At 46.5% G+C, this 14286-nt stretch overlaps 1 protein-coding gene across 6 annotated transcripts in view; it reads right to left on the bottom strand.

Annotated features, from left to right (window-relative positions):
- Positions 1-12406, bottom strand: part of FAT3 (FAT atypical cadherin 3) — a 617077-nt gene extending 604671 nt beyond the window's left edge. For 2 of the 6 annotated variants that reach the window (XM_074372838.1, XM_074372842.1), the window contains exons 1-2: positions 11910-12400; positions 6332-6406 (exon numbers count right to left, since the gene is read on the bottom strand). The gene's annotated coding sequence lies outside the window, so the exon portion shown is untranslated. Of the gene's footprint in view, positions 1-6331; positions 7007-10421; positions 10860-11909 lie in introns of those variants that run through there. The other 4 variants (XM_074372843.1, XM_074372840.1, XM_074372841.1 and 1 more) reach the window with 4 other exon arrangements.
- Positions 12407-14286: the final 1880 nt, after the last annotated feature.

Here is a 14286-nt window from a genome sequence, read left to right as displayed (position 1 = left end):
CATTCAAGAAATCGTTATTGAACATTTTTTGTAATATGACATTCCCAAGACGCACACTGATTTTACCTGCCTGCCCTTCAAATAATGCTTCTGTGCGGTGCAGTTGCAAAAAAGTATTTGGCACTTCGTAAGACTTGCTTTTAATCTGCTCTATTACTGACTGCCAGGTAACTCTGTGCATTCACTGATGCACACACAAGCTCTACTGTGTGCCAGACACTGTAAATTCAGCCCTTAAGGCAGGACTCTCTTGCCCACAATGGTCAGAACTGGGTAAGCCCGTACCCCTGGGAACCTCCGTGTCTCAGTACCCACTGGAAAAATGTGCTGACTGCAATTCAGTGTAATAAGAGTTACAGCAAAGGTGTTTACAAATAATTTCATTTTAAAATATAAATTTAAAAGGCTTCAAATTTTCTTGTCAGAACATTCTTACATATGTATTTAATGCTTTCCTGGGAAGAAAATACTCAGCACTGAGACGTGCTCCCACTTCCCAGGAGATTTCACCTTTGCCTGTAAACATCAGACTCCATGTGTATGTACCATTAGGTACGTAATGCCTCTATCAGGACCTCCTGGAAAATAAAGCAGTGCTACTGAAAGGTGACAAGCATTTGGATGTACCCGACATGCCTTGTTGGTGTCTTTACCACACTCACTGAGAACTTCCAGTAAAGATCCACAGCTTTGACAGATCAGCCAACCAAGAACCTGGATGTATGTGCCTGGAAGATCCTTCCTTCAACTAGGAAATGTGGACCTCAAATATACCACAGTCATCCCTTGGTATCTGCAGGGGATTGGCTCCAGGGCCCTCCTCCTCGGATACCAAGACCCAAGGATGCTTACCTCCCTTATAGAAAATGGTGTAGTATTTGCATATCACCTACACAGCATCCTCCCAAATTCTTTAAATCCTCTCTAGATTACTCATAACACCTAATACAACGTAAATGCTGTGTAAATGGTTTTACATGCAACGTAAATGTCATGCAAACAGTTGCCAGCATGGCAAATTCAAATTTTGCTTTTTGAAACCATTTTGAAATATATATATATATATTTTTTTTTAAAATTTTTGATCCGTGGTTGGTTGAATCCGCAGATGCAGAACCCATGGATATGGAGGGCTGACTGTCTATCCCACCAGTCCCAGAAGCTTAAGGAAGTCTTAACAACTCAGGGATACTCTGCAATGTTTGGTCTTAGATGGTCCATTGTCAAAGTCGATGGTATCTTATTCAAGTTGAACATCAACACATAGGGTCATTCAGTTTTAACCATTAAACACTAGTAAGATCCAGCAGTGGTAAGAGTGGGGGATCAAAGATTGATGTTAGGCCACGGAGCCCAGGGAATGATGGTCTATAGAGGGTAAGAGACACCAACACAGGTGAGTTCATTACAAGGCAGATGGTATTAGGTACCATATAGTAACATAAACTCTAGTGGGCAACAGGGTGCAGAGATGTGAAAAAATAATACAGCCAGTAGGCGTGAAGGCAGAACTTTAGGATGGCCGAGGGATCCAACCAGTGACTACAGGAGTTGGGAGGTAGGGGGTTACAAAGGTGCCAAAAAGCACAAGGAGAACAAAAAAGGCAGGAGGAGTGATTGCAGGTAAGAAGCCTTGTGTGGTAAGTGACACTTCTCTGGATGTTCCAAAGGCTGGGAAGAGGACTGGTCCCACACAGCGTCTTCACAAAGGACCTAATATCATCAGCGCTGTAATCTGGGTTGGAATGGCCTGGCCCCACGGCCCAGAAATCCTCAAGCTGTAACATTTCTTCATCCTCTACAAAAGACCTTGACAGTTACAGCCTAACTCCAGGCCCCTCTCCCTCATTTAACTTCTTCTCTTCAAAGCAGGGCTAAGGGAGCAGGCCAACCTAACCTCCAGGGCATCACATATTTAAGAGGAAATATATTTCCCGTATGTGTACACTTGTGCCTCTCTTTAAGAAATCTGATACACAAAAATTTAAAGTTGAAGAACAGATAAATTAAGAAGAAACATAGTATTCTTTACTTTATAAAAGAAGGTGCCACAGGATCTGTTTAAATAGTGAGATTTCCCTAATTGAATGCAGTTAAAAATGTGATTTGCTTTAAAAAATGAGATTTATACTCACATTTAAAAACATATCTACTGTATAAGAGCAATCTAGGCTTATTCACTTTATTATAATAACTACTGATGAGCTGTAGAAAAGTAGCAAGTCTTATGAACCTGTATCTCCCTCTCTCTCTTTGGAGAGGAAGCATAATATGTTATTAATCCTACCGATTTAACAGAAATAGGGAGAGTATAAATTAAACAGACTGTGTGTACTGCTGAACACAACTTGGGAATCAAGTGATTAACGCAAATAATGACACATACAAAATGTGCACTTCCAAAGTAAAAGAAGATTATCTAATTACTGGATAATTCAAGGAGATCTAGGAGACTGATTTGGTGAAAGAGTATGTTTTTTTGTCTTACATTTCCCAGTCACCTGTTCAGATGGCATAATGTCCTCATTGTAGTTGTCGCTGTCTTCTGAACATAAATGGAAGGCATGCTGTCCCACTGTTAATGCAGGGACTTCCGAGTAGATGATGTTACTTCAACTCAACAAAAGAAGTCAGTGCCATCTTTCTGCCTTTGGGTCACACGTGCATTTGGTCAATTTTGGGGCCTATCTAGGTAAACATTAGCCAATTGAGAAAGCAAACTTCTGAAGGGTTGGGTACCACATTTGTTTTGTAAGCCCCATGCAAAATCGGCCCAAGGTAATAAGAGCACTTAATACATTTTTGCCAACAATGACATGGATTTGAAAAACCCAGCACAGGCCATCAGAAAGACTAACAATATAATGTGTACTTAGTTCTCCCAGACTGTGAATGATCTGCTGTGTCTACCGGAAAGATGGAATGCTAGATTACGGTTAACTGCTCCTAGCTGGAAAACATACCTCGGAAGACGAGGAATTAAGAAATCATCTAAAACTTGCTGTTCACATTCGTACCAGTACAGGAGGCAGCTACAATTTAAACTTTAAACAGGTAGTGACAAACCCTCAAGGATTAGGTGAACCGTGTTTCTCCCTCTTCTTCACTCGTTGTCAACGTTCCCAAGTTATTTCTTTACTAACTGCAGTATTTGCAAGTATTTATAACCATCGGATGGAGTTCAAAAAGAAATATATTCCACAATAAAGCTATTAAAAAAGCAAAGAATTTCCCCAATCTCCTGTACTACTGCCAAATTTTCCATGCCCACAATCTGGAGTAAAAAGGATTTATATCACTAGATGGTCAGCCATAAAGCTGCAAACGACACAGAGAAATGCAGATTTAAATATTAGGTAAATATATTACAGAGCTAATAGTATTAAGAAGAAATTAATCTCACAAACTACTTTATAACTGCTAGAACAAAAATTCCACTGTAATGATGTTATTTCCCAATCCTTGTTTTTCAGTGTTAGGGAGATGTTTTGGTGGCACTTCATAATCTTAGGAAATATCATGGACTCATTCCATGGGACCAGGCATCCACGGAAGAAGAAGCATCCTCCTCATCAGGTGCAAAGTCAAAGGGGAAAAAAAAAAGCGCACATCACTCAAGTCAAGAAGTGCAAAATGGCAAATGGTCAAGTTCCAACAGCTAAAAAGATCCAAGACATTATGAGCTTTTAATGAGTGAAACATGCCATGAGAAAGAGACCTTCTGTCAATAAATCCAAATCCTGGTTCACTAATTAACATCGAATACAGTGTCTGAATACACAGACACCAGACTTCAATATCTCTTAATTATATTCAATTCCAGGCATATTTTTCCATTTAACTGACATTCTGAAATGCCTTTACAGTCCTGTCAGGCAGGTACCAAACTCTCAAGGGAGATGACTACCCACTTCTGAATTCTGGTTCACCTGATTGACGTGGTTATTACGAAATTTTCTGTTTTGAAATGTGGGGAGGAGTCACACCCCACTTTCTGTTACTCCAGCAACACTCAAGTCGTCTGCATTTGGCCCACTTTCATGTGCACATCTCTTCATAGTGAGGCTCTCTACAGCCAGGCCAATCTGACGGGACTGTAGCTGCACGCTCCAGCCTGACACAGGATCCCACCACATGAGTACACAACGCACAGCTCAACCAATCACGGCACCACGGCCACCACTCAGCCACCACCTACAGCCAGAGAATGTTTAACCACAGTCTTTAAGACAGATTTTACATGCCCCAAATATTAATCACATACTTAGATTTTTAGGAATCAACAAAATGTAATTTGTAATAGATGCTCTAAGTTTCCAAAAAGACCAAGCAACGCCTTCTCCCAAGATATAGCCTCATTCTGCTCTTAAAGAAAACACACACACTCACTGTTTATTTGATAGAAAAAAATACAACATTTATACTGTCATTAAGGACATTTGTCACTAGAGTTAATCTGTATCATCTGTCATGCTTTCAGATATTTACAAGTGTTAAGTAATGTTCAATGATATTTAGTAGCACTAATAATTTGGAGTTTATTTCAAAATGTGAAACGTAATAGCTGCTCCAGCCTGCTCACTTTTTAACCTTCCATGGTACTGTAAAGGCTCTAATTTTTATCAGATTGTTTGGAATGTAATTTAGTTTAAGTCCTGAAGTTACAATGAAGCTTCCAGTTAACCTTTCAAAGCTATGCATCATTCACCAGCTGGGCTTATCTCTGACATCTCAGAAAAGAAAAGAAATAAACAATAACTGAAATAGCATTTGCAACTGCTTTGCAAAGTACAAGCATCAGCAAGTCACGATGAATGTCCAAGGTAAAGTTCTAACCTTTTCACCCACATTCTGAAAGCTACTGTTACTAGGCATACTATTGACTTGACTTTTTTTGAATGTTAAACAGCAAGCAACCTACTTGAATGCCAAATTCCTAAAGGACCGAACACCTCAAGGTTCGCTGAAGCTAATTCTGAGATTCCTAAGTGTCAGAGGAAAGCAGGAAACTAAGAATACGCCAGTGACATCAGACTCAGGGAATGAAGTTTCTTCCTAACACATGACAGAAGGAGCCTGCCAAATTTCATAGGTTCCTTCAACTTCCAACACGAAATAGTGCTGTGATTTTTTTTCCCTTAAGTGTACACATCTTTAGCCACAACTATAAGCTCCCTGAAGACATGATTCACTGTTTTGAGCACTGCATTAGACTTCTTTCTAAAAAAACAAAATCACAAATAAAAAGAACATGGAGCAAATATTGATGGATTACATGGAATTCATTCCCCGAATTCAGAATTACATTTAAAAAAAAAAAAAAAAGACCCCAAAGCAAGAGTACAATATAAAAGAAGGGAAGAATTTCTGTTCCTGAAGATGTTTGAAATCTTCCAAATTTCATTTACCAGCTCCTGAACCATACTAGGATTACTCATTGGAGAAGGCACCATGGCAAACTAGAGTCAAACTGAGGATGAATCCACAAAAGGCAAGAGAAGTAACGTTAACCACTGGCAAAACTGAGAACCAAAGAAATGCAGGAATATGGAAGCCAAGTGGTGAACCTTCCTTGCCACCTCTTTCAGGGCCAGTCCAGCTTAATTTCAACTCAGTTGCAGAGCCCCAGGGGTCACATTCACAGCAGGAGAATGCAGACTACTCATTCTTCATTTTCATTCAAATCCCCTGAGGTCTGGGAGATCTGGACAGGAGTGAACTCTAACTCCAGATTTGAGGACAGCCTTCGGAACAGTGTTCCTCAGCCTTTGGCTACCCACCAATACCTGCTGGGAGGCTTTAAAAGACAACAACACCTGGGTTCTATCCTCAAGGAATCTGATTTAAATGGTCTGAATGCAACTTGTGCATCAGTTATTTTAAAAGCCTTTAGGTGATGCTAAGGGGCCATCAAGGTTGAGAACTTCTACTAGAGGATCACTTTTAGGAGCTCTAGGTGGTGGGAGAAGCTGCTCAGAGTTGACTGTTGAATAATAACAGGTAGTGCCATAAATGACCCATTAAATTTTATGCAAAACAGCAAAAATGAATGATTCTTTAAAGGATCCCCTAAAAGGCAGCTCACTTGCACCAATACTTTTTAAATACTACCAACAGTCCACTAAAAAACCCCCAGGATTGATGATGTTACCAGCAGGAAGTCAGAGTGTGTGCATGCAGGGGAAGGAGGAGGTTATGTCTGTGCACCTGCATACTGGCTCCCAGACACATTAAAGATGCTTAAAGTTCCTCCTTGAAGTTGGGGATGGGGGAGATGGGGAGCCACACAAGATAATGGAGAAAAGGGCCTGAATAAATTCTGGTGTCTTACCAAAATACTGAGTAATATTCCAACAGCCTATTTGGCCTGTTCCATGAGTACGTTCTTCCAAAAAGGAGTACTGTCCTAAAGAAATGAAAGAATTGATTAATTTTGTACTGTCTTGCCTATATTAGTTTCACTAAGAATGACTCAATTGTATTATATTCACTTTATACTCCTCCTAAAAGATTTCTTCAGCTCATATTAATCTCTCCCTCCCCCTTTAGGACCCTGTTCAGTGGTATTCTTTTGCTGATTAATAAGTAAGTACATGTGTTGACTTTTAGTCTGCACATTTGGGTATCTCCCATCTTCCCAACAAAATAGTGAGCACACAGAAGCAAAGGATATATTTTAGTCTGACAAAGGATGTGTCTGAATCCCGTGTACTGCCTCGCAAAAGGAGGCAGGGTGAGTAAATATTACTAAAAATAAATTCAAATGAAATGGATTTCTTAAAGAGATAAAAGAAACAAAAACTAGGTTAAAAAAAAAAAAGCTTTACTTTTTTTTAAAGAAAAAAGTAACAGAAACAACTTTAAATTCCGACCTAACAGAATAAAAACAAAAGGTTAAATTTAAGATCTACTCGGGTGAGAGGTAACTAAACAAATCTCCTTTATTAATTAGAGGCTATAATCCACAATCCTGGAACCCTGAAAGACTGAAACAGGGAAATGCTAAAATCACTCAAGTATTCCTTTCAAGGTGCCATGTGTGACTTTTCTGTCCAGGCAAGGCGACACTCTCAGAAAGCATTTTCTAAAGAAAGACCATCTCCCAACTCTCCCCAGCCCTACTCTCAGGCCTGAATATTTATACATATCTATTCAGCAGAGGAAGTCACACACTTTGAGTATATGAACAGTTTCATCATTAAGTTTTGAAATCTGTTCTCCATTTTCCCTGATCATCATCATGCCAGTAAATCCATTTTCAAATTTTCATCCCTTCTACTTTAATACAAGAATATCTCAATCCTAAAATTGTGAAAATTAAGACTAACCGGGGAGTGTCATTCCAATCCAGAAGTACTAGAATGGTCATTTGTCACTGTTACATGTAATTGATAGCCTATTTTGGTAGACCAGAAACGGGCTCAAAGCCACTAGACAAGTGTCAAATATATTCTCAATAAATTCAATCTATGGCATTAAACTGAGTCTTTTGTGTTTTATTTCTTTAAGGCAAGCAAGCTTTCCTAATGTTATTCTTGGAAAGAAATGTGGGGGAAAGGAACAATGTAAACAAAGACAGAAAAAATTTTATTAAAGGAGTAGATACGCTTCAATCGACAGAAAAATCAGTAAGCTTGAGAAGACTGTAGAATCAAAGTGACTGGAACCCAGAAAAGATAAGTACTGTGGGGGTCTTTGCAGAGGAAGTCACCTAAGCCACAAATATTTATTTGGTGCCTATTAGGCACTGTGGTCATCCTCAAAGGGCATACTAAAAAACAGACCCAGCCCTCACAATGGGGTAAAAAGATGCTCATAATGACATATTCAACAACTAAAGATTGAAATGTAGCTCAGAAAATTTTATCAGTAAGTAAAGCAACCTACACAGGGGTTGTGTTTCTTCCTTTAATTTTTTAAGTCTCTGCACATCTGTGGAAATCAGGGGCTCTCTTATCTGCAGGAAGGGATTGGGTAAGAGACATGTCTTTCCCTCTATGTCTGTCAGGTCACTTCCTTTTCAATTATCAGTGTTTGTCACAATCTGCAAATGTCACAATTCATCAATGGTCCTTCCCCGGCAATCAAAGGAAATCAATCCGAATGGATGGCCCCACCTGATCCAATCAGATGATCCCTACTCAATGCTCTTGCAGAAGGAAAGAAAGTAGGAATGACCCACAGTGTAAGAAACCAGACATCACCAATATCATCTTTTCCTCTTGCCCCACAGGAAAAAGCCAACCCACAGTCAACCGGACAGAAGCCACACCCAACTCCACACACAGTAAAATAAAGCCACCCTGGTCCTATGCCCCTTACAAACTACAATTATAGCATAACAGCAGAACAGCCATGGGAAACACTCCTCAGACTAGCTGCTAATGACTAAATATCCTCTCCTTGGTGGTAATTGCCTACTTTGTTCTGTTTAACATAATTCATCAGCCAGATTAGAGCAGGTCATCCTGTAGCATATGAAGAAAGCAAGGCTGGTAACATAACCTGACACATCAAAACTGTTCTTGTGTGAGCAGCCTGAAGAGCTGCTGCTTTACAAAAAGCTGTGAGCTGGCAAAATAACCATATAGCATACAGGTCAGTGGGCAGCCGCTCTGTTTATTGCTACTCATTTCATTTTTGAGTAGCTCAGCACAACTGTAATTGCTAGTTAACAGACAGACTGGGTCCTGACTATTAAAAAAAAAAATCCCCCAAAATGACTCTGCCAGGAACCAGAATAAATACATTTGAAAAAGGAGAAGGGGGTAGGGGGTGGGGGAAGTGGGGGGCTTGATAACCAGTCTCTGGTCGACAAACACTGACTGTGAAAATCCTGCAGCTACAAGACATGGAGCCAGCCCAGCAGCTGACCGATTTCTGATCTCTGAGCCAGCTGCCTTTTATGTGAAGTTCTCTGTGTGGCTCTGATATGAAGACATTATAACTGGACAGTTCTGGGAACTTTCTCATCCCAGTTCACTGTGCACAGAAACTGGCCCCAGCACCATTCATTGTCAAAGTTCCAAAAAGGCAACAACAAGGATTCATGATTAAATATCAGCATGCTATTGAATTCTAAGACACAACTTTTCTCCTGGTTAACACGTTAAACACCCTCCCCCCAACTCCAACTCTAGGAGAAAAAAAGCACATCAAAGCGCTTAAGTTATTATGCATTTTTTGTCTTTGTCTCTTGGTGCCCTGATTTTCTTGGCTGTCCTTTATTCTCGCACTGCTCAACTGCTCCAATTTAGGAATAAGAACTCAAAAAAGAATAAAGAAAAGGAAAAGAAAAGAAAAGAAAAAAAAAAAGAAAAGAGCCGTTGGCTCTGTGCAGTTTCCAGGATCCTGCAGAATCTCAACCTCTCCATCTCTTCTCCCCTCCTTCTCTCTCCAACATCCCCTCTCTTCCTTTCTTTCTCAGATTCAAATCTCCACGTCACAAACCAGAACATTATTCAAACGTTCGATAAACGTTAAGAGAAGTTCCATGCCGACCGGCAGAGGTGAAATCTGGGCTCTCTTTGATCGATACGGAGAAAAGGGCACCTCAGTCCTCAATTCCTAGATGGCGGGCTTTCCCATCCACCACCTGGACTTGCCGCCTGGATCAGGGGTAGAATCATTTGCAGCCTCTGGCCGGTTCTCAGTCTCTCTGCATTTATTTTAACTCAGCCCGGGAGCAATCAGAGAATCTAATCCTAGCAACAAAGCCAGGAGCACAAATCTACCGTGATGAACTGGTCGGCCTGCTCCCCCGCCCCCTTCCTCCCACCACCCCTGACTTGCCTTTGAAAAGACAACCGTTGGGGCCAGAAAATTAATATGTTCGAGGCTAGGAGAAAAGCAGCGGAATACAAGTGGCCAGGAGCGGTTTGGGTTTCGTTGTTTGTTTGTGTATCTTTTTAAACATAAAGGACCCACAAATGTGAACCCGAGCTAGTCAAGCTCCCCGTGGGAGCGGCGCACGGCCATAGGCGCTGCCCAGACGGCTCGCCCCCCGCCCCTCTCCCGCCTGGCTGGGGCCGGGGTGAGTGGGGGAGGTTCGCGCGGGTTTGTCTGACACTTGTAAATGGAACTGGGATCCAACTTGGAAAACAAACGCGCCAAAGTCTGGGGGCGGGGAAGAGCTGAAGACCCGGAGAGGAGGAGAAAAGACTCTTCCATCAGCGGCGCAATCCGCGTTTCCCTCCCTGGGTCCCGCCGGGGCAGCTGCAGGCTCGCCCGAAGCAGAAGCAGAGTCCCGGTCGGCGCGCGGCGGTGGGGAGACGGAGCTCGGGGCCGAAGCGGGTTGAGCCTGCCAGACGCCGCGAGCCACAGCCACCGACCGCCCACGCTCCAGGCCGCAGGCGCCTCACGCTGCCGGGAGCCCCTCCTGCCCACCTCCCCCCGCCCTCCACCCCCCGCCAACCGGCGACCTCGCCTGGTCCCTGCAGAGTTCCCTCCTTCTTCAAATCCTTTCCGGGATTCCCTTCCATTGCCAGGTTTGCCCGCATTATTACACGGAGCTGAAGCCGCAGGATGCCACCGCCAGCACACACATCCCGGGAGCGCCCTCCTTTCCTCTTGGCGCAGGCTACTGGAGAGGCTCCCTTAGCTCGCAGCCAAACTCCCGCCACCCTCGCATCCTTGCCCCAAGAGCGCCCCCGCCCATGAGAGCGGGATAGGGAAAAGTGAACAATAAAGTTGCTCTCCGCGAAGCCTAATCGTGGTCAACGTTTAACCACCTCGGAAAGCACACGCGACAAAAGTCAGCAGGAGAGGGGAGGGAGGAGCAGAGACCACAGCGCTGCTAAAAATACCCGGGCGCACCGCCTCGCGCAAGCCCGGGGGCCAGATGCACTTTAGCTCAGCGACCCCCACTGGCGGAATCCTGGCGCGCACCTTGCGCTGCGCGAAGACAGTCCCGGCCACCTCCGCCGCCTCCCGGCCCGCTCCCCTCAAACTCCCATCCTGGCCCTGCACCCACACTGGTCCCAGCAATGGGGGATACCCCGGCTTCGCCTGGGAAGGGGCCGTGAGCCTGGAGCTGGCGCGTCCTCGCATTCCCCAACCCAGGGAGAGCTGGAACGCACCCCCAGGACAGTCAGACCCGAGCGGCTTTCTTTTCAGAGACAAGCAACCTCCAAGCACGCCCGCCAAAATCCGTGCACTACCAAGGCATTCCGTTTCCCTCTCCCTGTCAGGATAGCGGGAAAAGTCCCATCTCCCCGCCACTCCATAAAACGCTGTCGCCCCAGTCCAAGAGCCGCTGCCATTCAGTCCATACCACCCTGCCCATGACCCCCCGCAAACCGGAGTCAAGCGTACAGTGGACCTGCATAATGTGTAGTAACCCCTTCCTCTCCTTGGCAAAAGTGGAGTCTGGGCTCTCTGCTCCACCCGTAGCCTCGCCAAGCGACGACCCAACTTGAGCCTCCGGGTCCCTCAAGTGCATCCATCGGCGTCTGAACGTCCTCACAGCGCCCGACGGGCACCAGCTACCAAGTAAGCTCGCCGCCTGACCCTCTCATCCACCTGCAGCCGGCTGCCGGGGCTCGGAGGGGCCCGGCTTGAGTGTACCAATCCGCAAGCCCCCTCCCCAAACTTGGCCAACTCTCCATGCCAACCACCCGGCTACTGCCGCGATACCGATCCGAGCCTTCTTCCCCTCCATCTCGCGGCGGCGGCCAAAGCGGCTTGGTACCGTGCTGAGGCAGGAACTTTACAAGGTGAAAAGTTTCCCCCACGCACTCCACCGGCTCTCGCCTCCCGAGCCCACCTCGCAGCCTGTCTGCACCCAGGAGCTGGAGCTGTGTTCCCGGAGGCGCGCTCCAGCCGGTGCACCGGGCAGCCAAATAATAACGTTAAAAATCCCCAAGCACCCTTGCCTCCGCCCGCGATCCTCCGCTCCACCAGGCACTTACCCCGTGATCTTCCTCTCCGGGCGCTCCTGCTCAGGGCGAACCGGCCACCCGGCCGCTGCCGCCGCAGTGCCCGCCCGCACTCGCGGGGACTGAAGCCACGAGCAGAGGCGCTCGGCGTTCGGCGCTCGGGACGCTGCCGCCGCCGCGGGGGTTCGCAGGCGGTGGAGGGGAGCCGGGAGGAGGAGAACGGCAGCGGGAGGAGGGGGACTGGGGCGCGAGATCCCAATCCACAGCTCTGATCACAGCGCAGCCTGCGGGGAGGCGCGCCGGCTCTCGTGTCAGCTCCGAGCTGCCGCGGCCGCCGCTACTGCTCTCCGCCTGGCTGCTTCCAGCTCCCCATCACAGCAGACGCCGACGCACGGCCAAGCCCCTCTCTCTCATCTCCCCCTCTCGCTTCTCTCTCAGTGTCTCCTCCTCCCAAACCGCGAGCTCAAAGGGTGAGGGGGAGAGAAGCACCGGCGTCCGGGTTGACCAGCGATCTCCGAGCGCTGCGCAGGGAAGACGGGGCGGGTGGGGAGTGGTGTGGGGAGGGGGGAGGTGCGGCGAGCTGGAGGGCGCTCCCGGCGCCGGGCCTGGAAGCCGGACTAATTTTAGAGCTCGTGTCTTCCCCCACCAGTCTCTCGGGGCTTGAGGATCACACCAACGTGGTTCCTGCGGAGGGTAGAGCGTGGTGCCGGCTTCGGGGGACTCCCACACACCGCTTTCCGTCTCATTCCCACCACACCCCTGCGCAGAGGTCGAGAGCGTGTTACCGTCTTAGGACAGATGAAGAAACTGAGGCACATCGAGGTTAAAATGGCTTCTGTAAGAACCCGAGATTAGTTTGCAGCGTGAAGATGAAACCATCAAATGTCGTGCCTTTTGATTTCAAAGGTGCTTCCCAGACGGGGCTCCTGCTACTTTCCCACGCATTTTGGATCCTGGGGTCATCTGATTTCCCTGTGGAGAAGAAGGAAGTATTAAACCAAGAAGGTGGCCGTGGCGCATTTCCTTCCCTCCTTCCCTGCCGCCCAGTCGTTAGAAACGTTTTTGGTCGAAATGGAGGAGAGGTACTCTGAATGACTGATTTGGGGCTTGACTATTTGCAACTTCAACCTGTCAGTCCGCCTGTTCCTGTAACTTCTGCACCCACAACCCTCCTAGGATTCCCAGACTACACCCCCACCCCACCCCCGCAGGCACACTCGGCTGCTGCTGCGGAGCCTCCACTCATCCCGCGCTCTGTGTATCCTCTCACTTCTGTCTTTCTTCCCCTCAAAGCTGAGTGGCAGTCTTAACACCCCCTTCGTCCCCCATCCCCACACCCACACCCAACGACGCACATCTGTTCCTTAAGCAAGCACACGAGCAGGCGCGTTGCCTCGGACGCTCTCTCCCAGGCCGATTCTCCCCAACTCTGTGGTACCAGGGGAGAGGCGCCCAGGCCAGCAGATCTATTCTCCAGAAGAAATCATTACTTTTTTTGAATCATGAAATTCTCCTTGGGGAATGAGGTAAGGGTTGTTACTGGGGACTCTGTGCTCACTCACTAGAGCGAGCCCTTTGAAGAGTCTACTGACTTTACCTTCCGGTCCTCCCAGCTCCCAGCCTGAGGCCTCTGCCCTGCCGCAGCTCCCTCGAGGCCCCACCACTCCCCCCAAGTGGAAATTTCCCCTTGAAAGCTCCCAGCAGCCTCCATGCCTTGACTGCCCCATAAAGCAGAGGCCTGCTCTGGTCACTCTGCCCTGAGAGTTTAATGTGAATAGTAAAGAACAGTGACAGCTCCCCATACATCAGCTAATTCAGAGGTAATCAGCATGATGTTACCTAGGGCTTCACTGTCACAGAAAGCCAGAAGATGGGCCTGGAGTGAGGGAAACCACCCACAGGGCTACGAAGACTTACACATCCTCCCAAATGTTATCATTTTAATAATCTTATTCTGATTTTATTTTTATTTCAGTAGCTTTCAAAGGCATTGAAAGGTTTCTTACCATATAGATATGCCCCTGGCATTGCATTTTCCTTGGGACCCACAGAATGCAACTGTGCATCAAAGATTTTAATGAATCAATGCATTTCCCACCCAGGTGCTTCTGTGGAAGTGCTGAAACAAGTTGGCTCCTGAAACCAAGTGGTTTGGGTAGAGTCAGCTAGTGGTTGTTTGGCCTCTGGGATGCTCAAGGAAAGAGTGCTGGCAAGAAGACAGGGCATCTTCCACCTTCTGCCTGGGAAAACTGCCAGATGAGTGTAGGTGTGGCCTCTGCTTCAGCTGCTGCTGCTCCTGGATTTCAGCTCCTCCTCAGAATGTTCTCTTATGCCTCGGAGGCACCTTACAGATAAGTACAGAAATCTGTCTAAATTTCAGCCTCCCCTATCCCTGGGCAGTACACAGATA

The sequence above is a fragment of the Camelus bactrianus genome, chromosome 10 (genome assembly GCF_048773025.1).
Source record: "Camelus bactrianus isolate YW-2024 breed Bactrian camel chromosome 10, ASM4877302v1, whole genome shotgun sequence".
Classification (NCBI taxonomy): Eukaryota; Metazoa; Chordata; class Mammalia; order Artiodactyla; family Camelidae; genus Camelus; species Camelus bactrianus.
Note: the sequence above shows the minus strand (reverse complement) of the source record. Positions and strands in the feature narration are given on the sequence as shown.